This window comes from Poecilia reticulata, linkage group LG12, assembly GCF_000633615.1.
Source record: "Poecilia reticulata strain Guanapo linkage group LG12, Guppy_female_1.0+MT, whole genome shotgun sequence".
Lineage (NCBI taxonomy): Eukaryota > Metazoa > Chordata > Actinopteri > Cyprinodontiformes > Poeciliidae > Poecilia > Poecilia reticulata.
Window position 1 is genome coordinate 6,593,214 of NC_024342.1, and position 11,540 is coordinate 6,604,753.

Consider the following 11,540-nt stretch of genomic DNA (forward strand, 5'->3'; position numbering starts at 1 on the left):
AAAAGGAAATCACCAGAAAATGTCGCTATAAGTTATGCCAAAGTACACAACTTTTAATTTAGAAGAACAAGTGCTTTGTTGTAGTCTGTTGGAGCGCCACCTGAATGAGACACCTTTGTGGACTTTGAATGGCTCAGGTTACCCAGCAGGAGTTAAGCAAACGTTTCCTTAAGCTCACATTTCTTTATTAGAACTGTTTTTCTTTATTGGTCTGATGTAATATTTTTCCTTTAAGTGTGATCTTTTCATCAGCCGTAAATGAGGAAAAGAATAGAAAAAAATCATCAGTAGCAGAAATAATGGCTTGAAAAGATCAGCGTAATTCTATAATGTGTTTCATTTGGTGAATTGCAGATATGGAAATAAATGAACTCTTCAATAATATTCTCACTTATTGCATATGACTATAGTAACTTCATTACACTTCATATGAATGATTTTTTTTTATTAAATAATGTCAGACAGCTCTTTTCTTACTGCTGCATGCTGTTATAATTTTTCAATCGTAATATTTAGCCTCTAAATATGCTCCTGCGGTCTTCCATTCATCCATCCATCCATCCATCCATTTTCTTACACCCTTGTCCCTCAGTGGGGTCGGGAAGGGTCTCCTGCGATCTTATGCATGCTTTTACATTTCATATTTACATACAAATATCTTGTGAACATATGTTGCTCAAAGACAATACAGGTTTTTAGAAAGCAACATGGACATTTCTCCTTCTGGTCAGATTTCGCCCCGTCTCAGTCACTGTCAGAAAGCGGTAATTACTGTCCGGCACAGGCCCAAGGAAGAGGCGCTGCTCTCCTGTTTGAATCGACTGCAGAGGGAAGCCTTCACTGGGTTAGCAGCTGGGTCACTCCAGAGCTCATCAGGAGTTCAGTCCAATCAGGACGAAACGCGACTCTCATCATCTGATACCCGCGCCTCACTTCAGAGACGGATCACAGGACGGGGGAGTGCTAAAAGTTTAGATCGGATTCAGCTGCAGTGAAAGCATCATTTAAGCAGTTTGGTCGACCCCGTATCCAGAGGATGCGCTGTTATTTTCCTCACAATATTCATGCGTTGAGTTTTGCTGTTAGACATAATTTGCATGACCTGACAAGAAACCCTGTCTCTGCGCACGGGGATACGTTTCCAATAAATAATTCACTATTTATCCGTGGGAGGAGTCTGTTAAGAATTGATCACTTTGGCAGAAAAGTAAAAGAAAAAAGCAGGAGAAAACGTCTCTGACCTGGAGACGCCGTGTGTGAATGAGTCTCTCGTCTCTTTTCTCTCCCTCTCCCACATTAGTTTGATGAATAACGCTGACACGCACTGACACCGAGGGTCATCCATCAGCGCCGCGCCAGAAAAGAGGACGTCAGATATCGACGCCCACAACTTCTCCCCGTGTGCAACACAACTTTGAAAACGGTGAATTATTGAAACTCCTCAGCAGCCGTACATCTCAAATCACTGATGTACTCCCTCAGCGGAGGATGGATGGGTTGCGTAATCGCAGATGTAGTCATACTTTCATCCGCTCAAGAATCCATCTCGTATAATGGTCTTGAATAGTGAAGTGAGACGTTCAGCTTGTGTGTGGAATATTTTTCTGATCTGTCCTCTATCTGTTTTTGTAGTACATTGACAGTTTAAAGGGGCAGTATTATGCATTTTCCAGCCATAGTTGTCCGGAGCACCCGGAGAAAACCTATGCATTTTGTTTAAAGTGTGTCCATTTAAGGAGCGTCTCTAACAGTTAGTGAGCAAGAGACAAAGGTAAATTTAAAAGACACCATTTAGCCTAATCACATTTTCCCCCCCGAATGGCAGAAAAAAACCAGAGCGCCCGGAGAAAACCTATACATTTAGTTTAAAGAGTGTATCGCAGAAAGAAACACAACATTCAGTACAGGTAGAGATGCAAGTTATTAATGAGTTAATCTAAAGTTGATTAGATTAAAACAGAAAATTATTGTTATGACCAAACAAAAGAAAGTCTATGCGGACTTTATTATTTAATGATTGGAACTGTCCATCCATCCATTTTCTTCCGCTTCTTCATCCTCTTCGGATCGCAGGGGTAAGTAAGGAGGCCCAGATTTCCCTCTCCCCAGTCATTTGGTCCAGGAGTTCCCAGATCAGCTGAGAAACATAGTCCCTCCATCGTGTCCTGTGTGTAGCCCACAAGAAGGGTTACTTTAAATACCTTTAATAGTAGATGGCAATACCAACACTACAAAAGCAAAAGTAAGTTGGGCCAGATCAGGAGATTCTAAATTAGGGGGAGCCTAGGTGTGAACAACAGAGGAGAGCACACAATGTATATAAAAAAGTAGAATTTTTTTTTTTTTAAAGTAGAATTTAATATAAGCAACATTTGTGGATCCACATTGTATAAATAAACAAAAATTGCGTGTTTTAAAAAAACAAAATTAAATAAAAATAACCCAGTCTTTTATGTGTCTGTCAAATGTTCTTTCAAAGTTTGTTTAGTCTTTCCAATGTGTCTGTGAAATATTTTTTTATGTTTCACGGCTTGTGACCAGTCGGGTCACTGTCTACCAGTTCACTTGGTCCTCTGGGCTGGGCCTCGCCATCCAAGTTCTTGTAAGGTTGATCTTGATGTCTCTGGCACAATGTTTCAAAAGCGCACCATAAGAAAAAAAAACCTGACCTGGAAGAAGGTCAGGTTTTTGTTGATGCTAATATCAACAAAACAATTCAACAATTCAAATTTCAATCTAAAAGTGCCAAAGTACATTTATAACACTAAATCTAACATTCAAAATGTGGATTAGAAACCTGCATTAGCTCTGACCTACAGAGAGCAGAAAGTTCCTAAGTAATAAGAACACATCACAGCACCATCACATTAACAACGTTGAAATATTAAAACATGTACTAATAGAAAAAGAAGTAAATTTACATGGAAAAAATACAACATACACAATAATAATGATTTAAAATGTATAATACAATTTTATTTTTTATTAAATTTGAACAGTTATTAGGTGTTTTAGCCCATTTTTAGCGAATTTACTGGGTCAACGGCTGAGCGCGTGCGATTACTGGATACTGGAGCTTCTGTAGCTCAGGATCAGGTCACCAAGGTCCCCACCTTCAGCTGCCATCCTTTCGATACTGCAACCCACCCCTTTGTCCCTCCCACAGGTGGTGAACCTGTGTGAAGAGGGAATCACGTCTCCTCTTCGGCTGTGCCCGGCTGGACTCCATGGGTCCATCAGTAACGCAGATCTTTCTCTAAGCCTTTGTAACCAATCCATAACCAGCCCCTAGGTGTATACGCCTCTTGTACGTTATGCTCACAAACGCACCTTATGATGTTTTGCTGCGTCTAACCCCTAATGAGGAAACTTTGCCGTTCTCATCCACTGTGGAACTCCCGCCAGGTTGCCCGCTAATTTTTCTCTGTTCTGTTTCTGTGGGAAAAACCCTCCTGCCTGCCAATGTAAAAGGCCGCATTTCAGGCTTCGTTTTGGGAGGGGGTGTTGGCTTCAGCTGTTTCTTTGCTTGTGTCGTGAGGTTTTCTTCTTTAAACGCTGGCTCCATCTTGCCATCACGCAGAATTCTTCGGTTGCATATTGATTTTGTTTTGGGTAGCTGGAGGTTTTTTCCCTGGATCGGTGGTAGAGGTCTGACTTATTTATTGTTCGTTTGTGTTTCAACTTTGATTTCATCTTTTGGTCCTTTTAAAGCAATATTATATTCAACTTTAGCCTCTTTGCTTTTTATGGATTCTTTCAAATTCTCATGTTCCATCTTCTCACTCGGGTACAAATCTGTCACCTTAGGCACTTGTAGGCCTGTCGCGATAAGCGATAAATCAATTAATCGGGCGATAAATTAAACCTATCAACCTCATTTTAATTATCGTCTCTTCCGGCCTTTTTTCTTTCTGTTGATGACACTGAATGAAAAAAGGCTCGGCTCCGGTGCTCTCCACTGACCCTCCTGTCCTTGTCCAGTGCACATTACACGAGTTGTTGTTTCCACATATCATCTCCAATGTCTGCTGGACTTGGATGATCGGTGATCGGTTAGATCGGCCAACGATCTAAGATTGCCATAAGGGGAAAATAGGGGCAAAAAAATTGTGTAGTGTGAACTACTGCATTAGGTAGTCAGATGTGCTCATCTTCTCTATTTAAATCTAGTGATTACTGAAGGCCAATACTGACTTCGTAATCTGTACTTTTTTGATTGAATGCAGTGTTTATTTCCACTTTGGCTTTATGTTGTTTAGTTTTTATTCAAGTACGTTTTTTTGTTAATGGAGACTGAGAATCCATTTTATTTTTGGTTGTTATATTTAGTTTATCAGTTCCAGTGTTGCGTGTTCTTTTGAAAATAAAGTGCATCTATCAGGAAATCGCATGTATTCCTAGTCATTTCCATTAAATCAGTGTCAAAAGGTCTTGAAACAATATTATCGTTTATTGCAATATTTTAGACAATTAATCGTCCAGCAAAATTTGTTATCGTGACAGGCCTACGCACTTGGTTTTTGGCTTCTTTAATTAGATTTTGATCCTTTGTCCTGTTTTCGGATAGTAACTTTATCTGATAATTTAAGGCTCTATTTTCTGTCTTCAGGTCTCTCCACTCAGATTCTGTGTGGGCAAAACTTTTTTTCACAACCAGCGCCTCTCTATTGCTGTAAGGCTAAGGGGGCTTGGAGGTCTCAGCCTGCAGCTCCATGAGTTTACTCACCTTGTGTTTTTTTTTTTTTTTTTCATCAGACGCTATTTTAATCTCCTGTTTTGATGTTTTTTCACAGCTAATACGCCTGAAGATAAACTGATCCTTGCTTTAAACTCTTGCTTAGGTCTATCTATGGCTTCCTCCACTGGAGTTTTTGGAAGTTTCTTCTCAAGAATTTTATTTTCCTTCTCTGCCTCTTTCAACTGCTTTTCTAGAGCATTTACCTTGGCCTCAAGAAATCTGTACTTGTCTTTTTCACTCAAAATCTCATTAACAATTATTAACAAACCGATTGCCAGCTGCGATCAACCCACCTCCGCCCCATCTCCACCTTCTGCTCCTGGCTCTCAGGCCACATCCTTCTTCGACTGCCATCACCACTACAGGCCCCGGGGGATTACATTCCTATGCAACATCAGGAATGTTTATCGAGCTTATCGAAGTTCCAGCTCGACATCCCCGGCCGGGGCCTGAACGCCAAAGGACTTTAATGTTTGTCATTAAACCTTGGTTAATCGCTTTCTTTCTCTGTATGAGTCTCTCCAGATTGAATTGTTGGTGAAATTTGGTGAAGTTCAACTGGAAGTTGATCAATTTCAAAATCACATTTTAAAAGGAATAATACCCCACAAGTCTAAAAAGATTTTAGCAGGGAGGCTAAACCAAAAGCTCTCGTAATGTTTCAGAAAGTTTTGTAACCATCAAAGTTTTAAGCAACTGTTTATGGAGTCAAAATCAAGTGCAATGAGACCTCCTTCTTCCAGTGATTTTATAATATATTTTCTAATGTAGTGATGTTTTTCCAAATGATATTAAAATGATTTTGATAAACTTTTTTAATGTTATCGGAAATTTCTAAGGAACAAGATGGATAAATGAGTCTTGATAGACTTTCCATTTTTGAGAGTAAAATTCTTCCAAATATTGAAAGGTCTCTTTGTAGCCATGTGTTTAAAATAGTTTTATTTTTTAATAAAATATTATCTAGGTTGACAGTTGATCTAAAAGTTATATCTTTGTATTGCTGGGCTCAGGCACAGATGACATCCGGAGTTGTCTTTGAGAATAAAAAAAGGTTTTATTTACCTTAATACAAAAACTCAGCTTGTCACACTCGGTGCCCAACGCTCCTCAGCAGAACGAAAACAGTGCACTGCCTCGCTAAAACGCACGTTTGAGGAACACAGGTAAAAAGTCACATTCAATGACATATAGGAAATATGAGTACCAAAGATCAAGGCAGGAGACAGACACAAAACCAAGTTCTGAAGGAAGGAACAAACTACAACTAGAAAATTCCCTAAGTGCACTGCCTTATGCTAAAAGGGGGTATTGAGACTTTTATTTTGAAATTTTCAGTAATCTTCATTTTAAATGACCACACTAATAAAATGTGTAACCGTGGTTGGGTTAATCCAGCTATATAATGCCCAAAACAAAAATAATTACATTAAAATTTGGTATTAATCCAAAAGACCTCAACCTGAAGTGACTCTGCTTGTCCTTATCAAACCCCTGTCCCTCCTTCGGTCCTCCAAATGGACCACCAGCAGGGAGCCAACAAGCGGATGACAGTCTGTCCCAGCAGGTGACACCAGTGACGGCAAAGCCAAGGTGAGGGGGATGGAGGCGCATTGGTGAGAAAAAAGAGGTGAGAGAACTGTGGAGTCTGAGCGCAGGAAAGCAAAACAAAACTAATCAGAATTACTTACCTCTGGTGTCGGGAAGTGATAAATGAAGTTTAACCCATAAATGAAGTCAGCAGTTGTGTTGGATGCTCATTTAGAAAGGTTTCTCTAACCTCGCAAAACTACACATACTTAGCCAACATAAAACATGACACTTCGACTTGTTTACATGTGACGGTGCATTTTCTCTGCTGTAAACCTTAGTGAATGAGCTGTCAGAAATGTCACGGCAGATTATATGTTTAGCATCATGCAGGCTGTCTGTTTGGGGGAGTAATCGGCAGAGGTTAAGTAGGCTCCCGTAACTCCGCAGGACGACCACAAGCTGTTTCCCTAAACATATGTAACAGACTTTGCCAGATGGAGCCATGGAAATGGGGTGGTGGGTGATGCAGTGCTGTGAAATCAAGGTGTTGGAAGCATGAGTCATGTGAAGCATGACATTAATGACTTCAAGAAATCTGTTAAAGCAAAGTCATTTAGACATCGGTTATTGGCATTACTACCTTATTTAGATCTAGACTCAATAGAAATGGAAGTGGTCAATCTGTATGTATGATACTTGGTTCATGAAGACCAAATCGTTCAGTGTACAGTATCACCACCCCTTAAGTTTTTACCACATTTTCCAAAAATCCAAGCTTTCAGGTTTTTAGGTTCCTCTAATTGGAAACTTCCAGAAAACTGAAACGTTGCTGAAACAGAGTTTAAGTAGATGTAAATACACAGATTGTCTTCACTGAACATACTATAGAAGAATCAAGAATCATTCTCTTTTGACAATGTCGACTCAAGAAGGCCAAATACAAAAGCGATAACTCAGAACTTCAGCCATAAAGAAAATGAAAACCTTGTATCATTTTTCTTTACAGTCATGTACAACATTGAGTTGCCCATACAATATACTTATGATACATTAAGATTTTTCATTGGGACACGTTGCACATATACCCTCATCCTAACTAAACCAGTTTCAGTCCCATGGACCTTACCACAGGGTCCGCCTTTCATTGGCTAATGCCCATTTTACGTCACAGAGCAGCTATCACGTGGGTTACCGGCTCACAAACTCATGCTAATACTGTATATATACATTGTGGACTACCAGACCGACAGAATGTTTTTGCGTCAGGACTCGGAAAAAAACGGTTTTCCGTCAGTTGAGTATCTGTACAGGCGATGTCAGGTATCCTGATCGTGTTTGTGGAACTAAAATTTACAGATTTCCAAAATCTGAAACGGAAAGCCTTGCTTGGATTAACGCTTGTGCACGACCGCATTTGCAGCTCAACCGTCATAGGATCAATAAGAACAAAGTGTCTGCTGGCGTAAGTATTATTGCTTTGCTTTCTTTGTGTTTAGTGAATGAAAAAAATAAAGTCGATAATAAACACATCCATTGCGGAAGACCTTTTAGCCAAGTACAGCATAATGGCAGTACCGATGCAACTTCTACATCCTGAAGCCTGTCTGTTACAGCCTTACGTTAGCTGAACAGATCAATATGCAATGTGTACCGTATCTGACATACATTAAAGATTTTATTTCACCTGAAAAGGCTTTTTACTGAACTGTAATCGTGTTAGCCGCGCTAGCTTTTGCTAAACTGTAATCGTGTTAGCCACGCTAGCTTTTACTAAACTGTAATCGTGTTAGCCACGCTAGCACCGGGTACCGTGTATCAGGCGTAGGCACATTCGAACCCTCAAAATCATGAATGTCCGACTCAACCAGCCTTGCAAGAACAACAGGCATCAGCGATCTTGTCCACAGCTATATTTATGCTGAGGGTCTGAGGATCTGTTTTCCTCATCGACTGGTAGCATTTAGCTGCAACTCGCACAATGTTAGAGGCATCGCGTGGCTAATACATCTTGATGTCGTCCAAAAAAGATGACATGAACTTGTTGGTTCCATTGTCGTGGCTGATTTTTGTGAAAATCCGGCAGAAATGCTAAACTAATCGACTCAGAAATACTCTGCAGAGTCAATCGAAACGAAAAATCCCATAGAGCCTAAGCTCTGCGAGGAGGCTAATGTGAGACATGAAGTCACGTGGGACTTTCGAGGGGCGTTTCTGGGCGAAGCTTGGTAAGGTCCATTGTAGAGGAAAAGTGAAGATTTTCAATAGTGCACATTTATTTATGCACATTTACATATTCCTTTGAAAGAGTCGTTTGTGTGTAATTTGTGTTTGTTAACGTGACTGCAGCAGTTCAGTCAATGCCATGCTGGCCCAGTAAGACTGCGTTGTCTGACCTAATAAGACAGTCACTTAAAAGTACGAGGGTTCTCATTCAGTCACAAGGCTGACATATTTAGTTCTCTCAGATCAATGGAAAGAAGAAAGTGACTGATGTGTGACCGATTCAGCTGAGACCGTCTGTCGTATTCATAATTCATCAGCTGCTGGTTTATGACGATTCTTCTGATTTTGTGGAGTTTTATTTATTTTTTTTACATATTACACATGTATGCAAACTATTTTTTTTCTCTTGTGGATTACCCTTACATTATTTCTTCCCATTTATATATCAGCAAGAAAACGTAATCTTTAAAAGAGATTGCCAACACTTTCTACACATGATTGCGACTTGTTCCTTTTTTCCATCCTCGTTGATTAGCTTGGCAAAACGTAGCAACCACAACGGATGAGCTCATCACGAACAACCAGTTTGACCTCGGTCTTTACTTTAGTTTGATGATGGGAAAAGGAGTGTAGTTCTGTGCCAATAAACTATTAGCATAATATAGATAATGACTTGGAGACTGAAGCTACTTCCTTCACTCCATCACCAAAAATAAATAAAAAAATCTGGCGGCGCTAGTTGATTGATTTTATAAGTTTGAATTACGTCTTTTCCTAATGCCACAGTATGGTGTCCTCAGTCATCTTAGCTTAAAGTGGTGCCTCAAACTAGAAACTCATTTTAGCTCAACCCATTTCAACTAAATTCAATTCAGTATAATTATAACATGTTGTAGAATTTACATCTTTTTTTTTTCTCAAGGAAGTTAGAATCTAAATTCAAGTGAGTTTGGTTTATTTCAATCCAGTCATATGGCCACATTCAGATCAATCCTAATTATTGTTGAGTGCAATCAAAAGTCAGCCGGTGATATAATGACAATTAAAAAAAAACAGAATCTGCCATTTTGTTTCCTCATTCTGAGTGGGCGTAGTGCACCGTTTGACAAAAACAAACCTCCATCAGAATCTGACTTGGCTACCCTGAGAATAGGCAACCAATGCCTTAAACTTAAACTGCTTTCATTTAATTGATTTAACTTCTATTTTACGTCAACTAAACACACAGAAATGTTGCCTGCCAACTGAGCTAGCCGAGTTGAGATTGCACAAAACAAACATGGAAACCCACTGAGACGAACTCGGTTTCCTGTCCCGGCCTCTTTGAAGCATTACATCTGCTCTCCTATGTGTTGAAATCCAATCTAATGTGTGGATTGCCACATCAGGAACAGATTATCAGCATAAAATACTATCAACCGGATCTTTAATTTGTCTCATTAACCAGTAAAAAACAGAATAGCAAGGGTTTAAGCTTCAACATAGACTTTAAAATAGGCTGTGGTATTGACACACATGCTGTATAGATGACATTGAATGGCTTCAAATGTAATGTCATCAATATGGCTTATCCTACTGTAAAGATTTTCCTTTTCCTACACTTAGCATTGTAAAGTTGCACATTTCCCAGAATGCATCCCCAAAATATTCAAAATAATGAACGGAAGTATAAAATAAGATGCTAATGTGAAATCACACTTATTTAAGTTACTAGGAACAATACTACACATAGTTCCTTTTTTTCTTGTACTTTTAGTTTCTGATATGTTAAGTACTTTAAGTATAAAGTGGCTTAACCCTTGTGTGTGCGAGGACTGAGGCAAACGTAGAGGACTGTGGAAAATGATACAAGTTTTACGTGTGTGGGGTCAGTTGGACTCCATTTCAACATACAAGGGATAAAAAAAAGGTATTTGGATCCCTTAAACCATTTTTACAGTTTCTCATTCTTACTAAATAGCTTAAATAATGTGCTGCATTGCCATCCAGAAACACTCAGAACTACCCCAAAGCGTAAGTTCAGGATCCTTACAATTGTCCTTTATTTTTACTTTTACTGAATTTCTGAAGGATAGCAAAATTACTGGATTTTGATTTATTTTTCTAGCAAAATTCTACCACTTGGAAATGGTATTTCAACGACCATCACGCTGCCATTTGAAGAGTATTAGCTGAAAAAACAACAAAAGAGTTAATGCACTGACCGGCAGTAAACAATATTTATTGTCAATATAATTTCTCAACATAGATGTCTTCAAATACACCCGTACCTGTCAAATTTTGGATTTTAGAATATGGGAAATGTCTCTGTCCCGTGCTACTGTCAGAGGAGGGGGGACATTATTTGGGGATACGTTTGAATCACCGGATTTATACAGGTGAAAGAGAAGCGATATCCCCAACATAACCCACAGTTGCTAACACGACGTTAGCTAGTCAGTTGTCTCATAGTAAAAGAAAAGTACCGTTTACCTCTTTGTACAACTTCAAATACTGAACAGTTGGAAGTTCCTGGTCTTGCAAGTTTTACATGGTTCACTCCGTTTTTAGTTGGATATTTTATGATTGACGTACCCAAAAGAAATTACTCACAGGAGCATATCTGCTATGGCCGTTTTTTCGTCTCTCGATCCCCCCACCTGTTCCCTCGCCGTCGACCGTTATTTTTAAATCTTGTTAATTTGATTGGTACGCACACATACAGAGTGTGGAAAAACAGAGGGACGGTCTGCGCCTGTTAAAACGGAATGAGTGAAATGAATTAATGGTGCCACTTTATAAATAATGTGTTTTAAATATATTAAGACTTTGAGTAAAATATCAGGTCTTTTCAAGTAAAAGGCTTCAAGTCAAGTCCCAAGTCAATGGTGTTAAAGTCAAAGTCAAGTTCGGGTCTTTGAGCATTTTATCTAGTCAAGTCTCAAGTCTTAAGTCTTGATTTTAATGAGTCCAAATCATGTGACTCAAGTCCCCACCTCTGCTTTCTTCTCCATGTAAAGTAGATATCACGAGTCTAATTTTTCGTTTGTTCATTAATAAGTTTGTT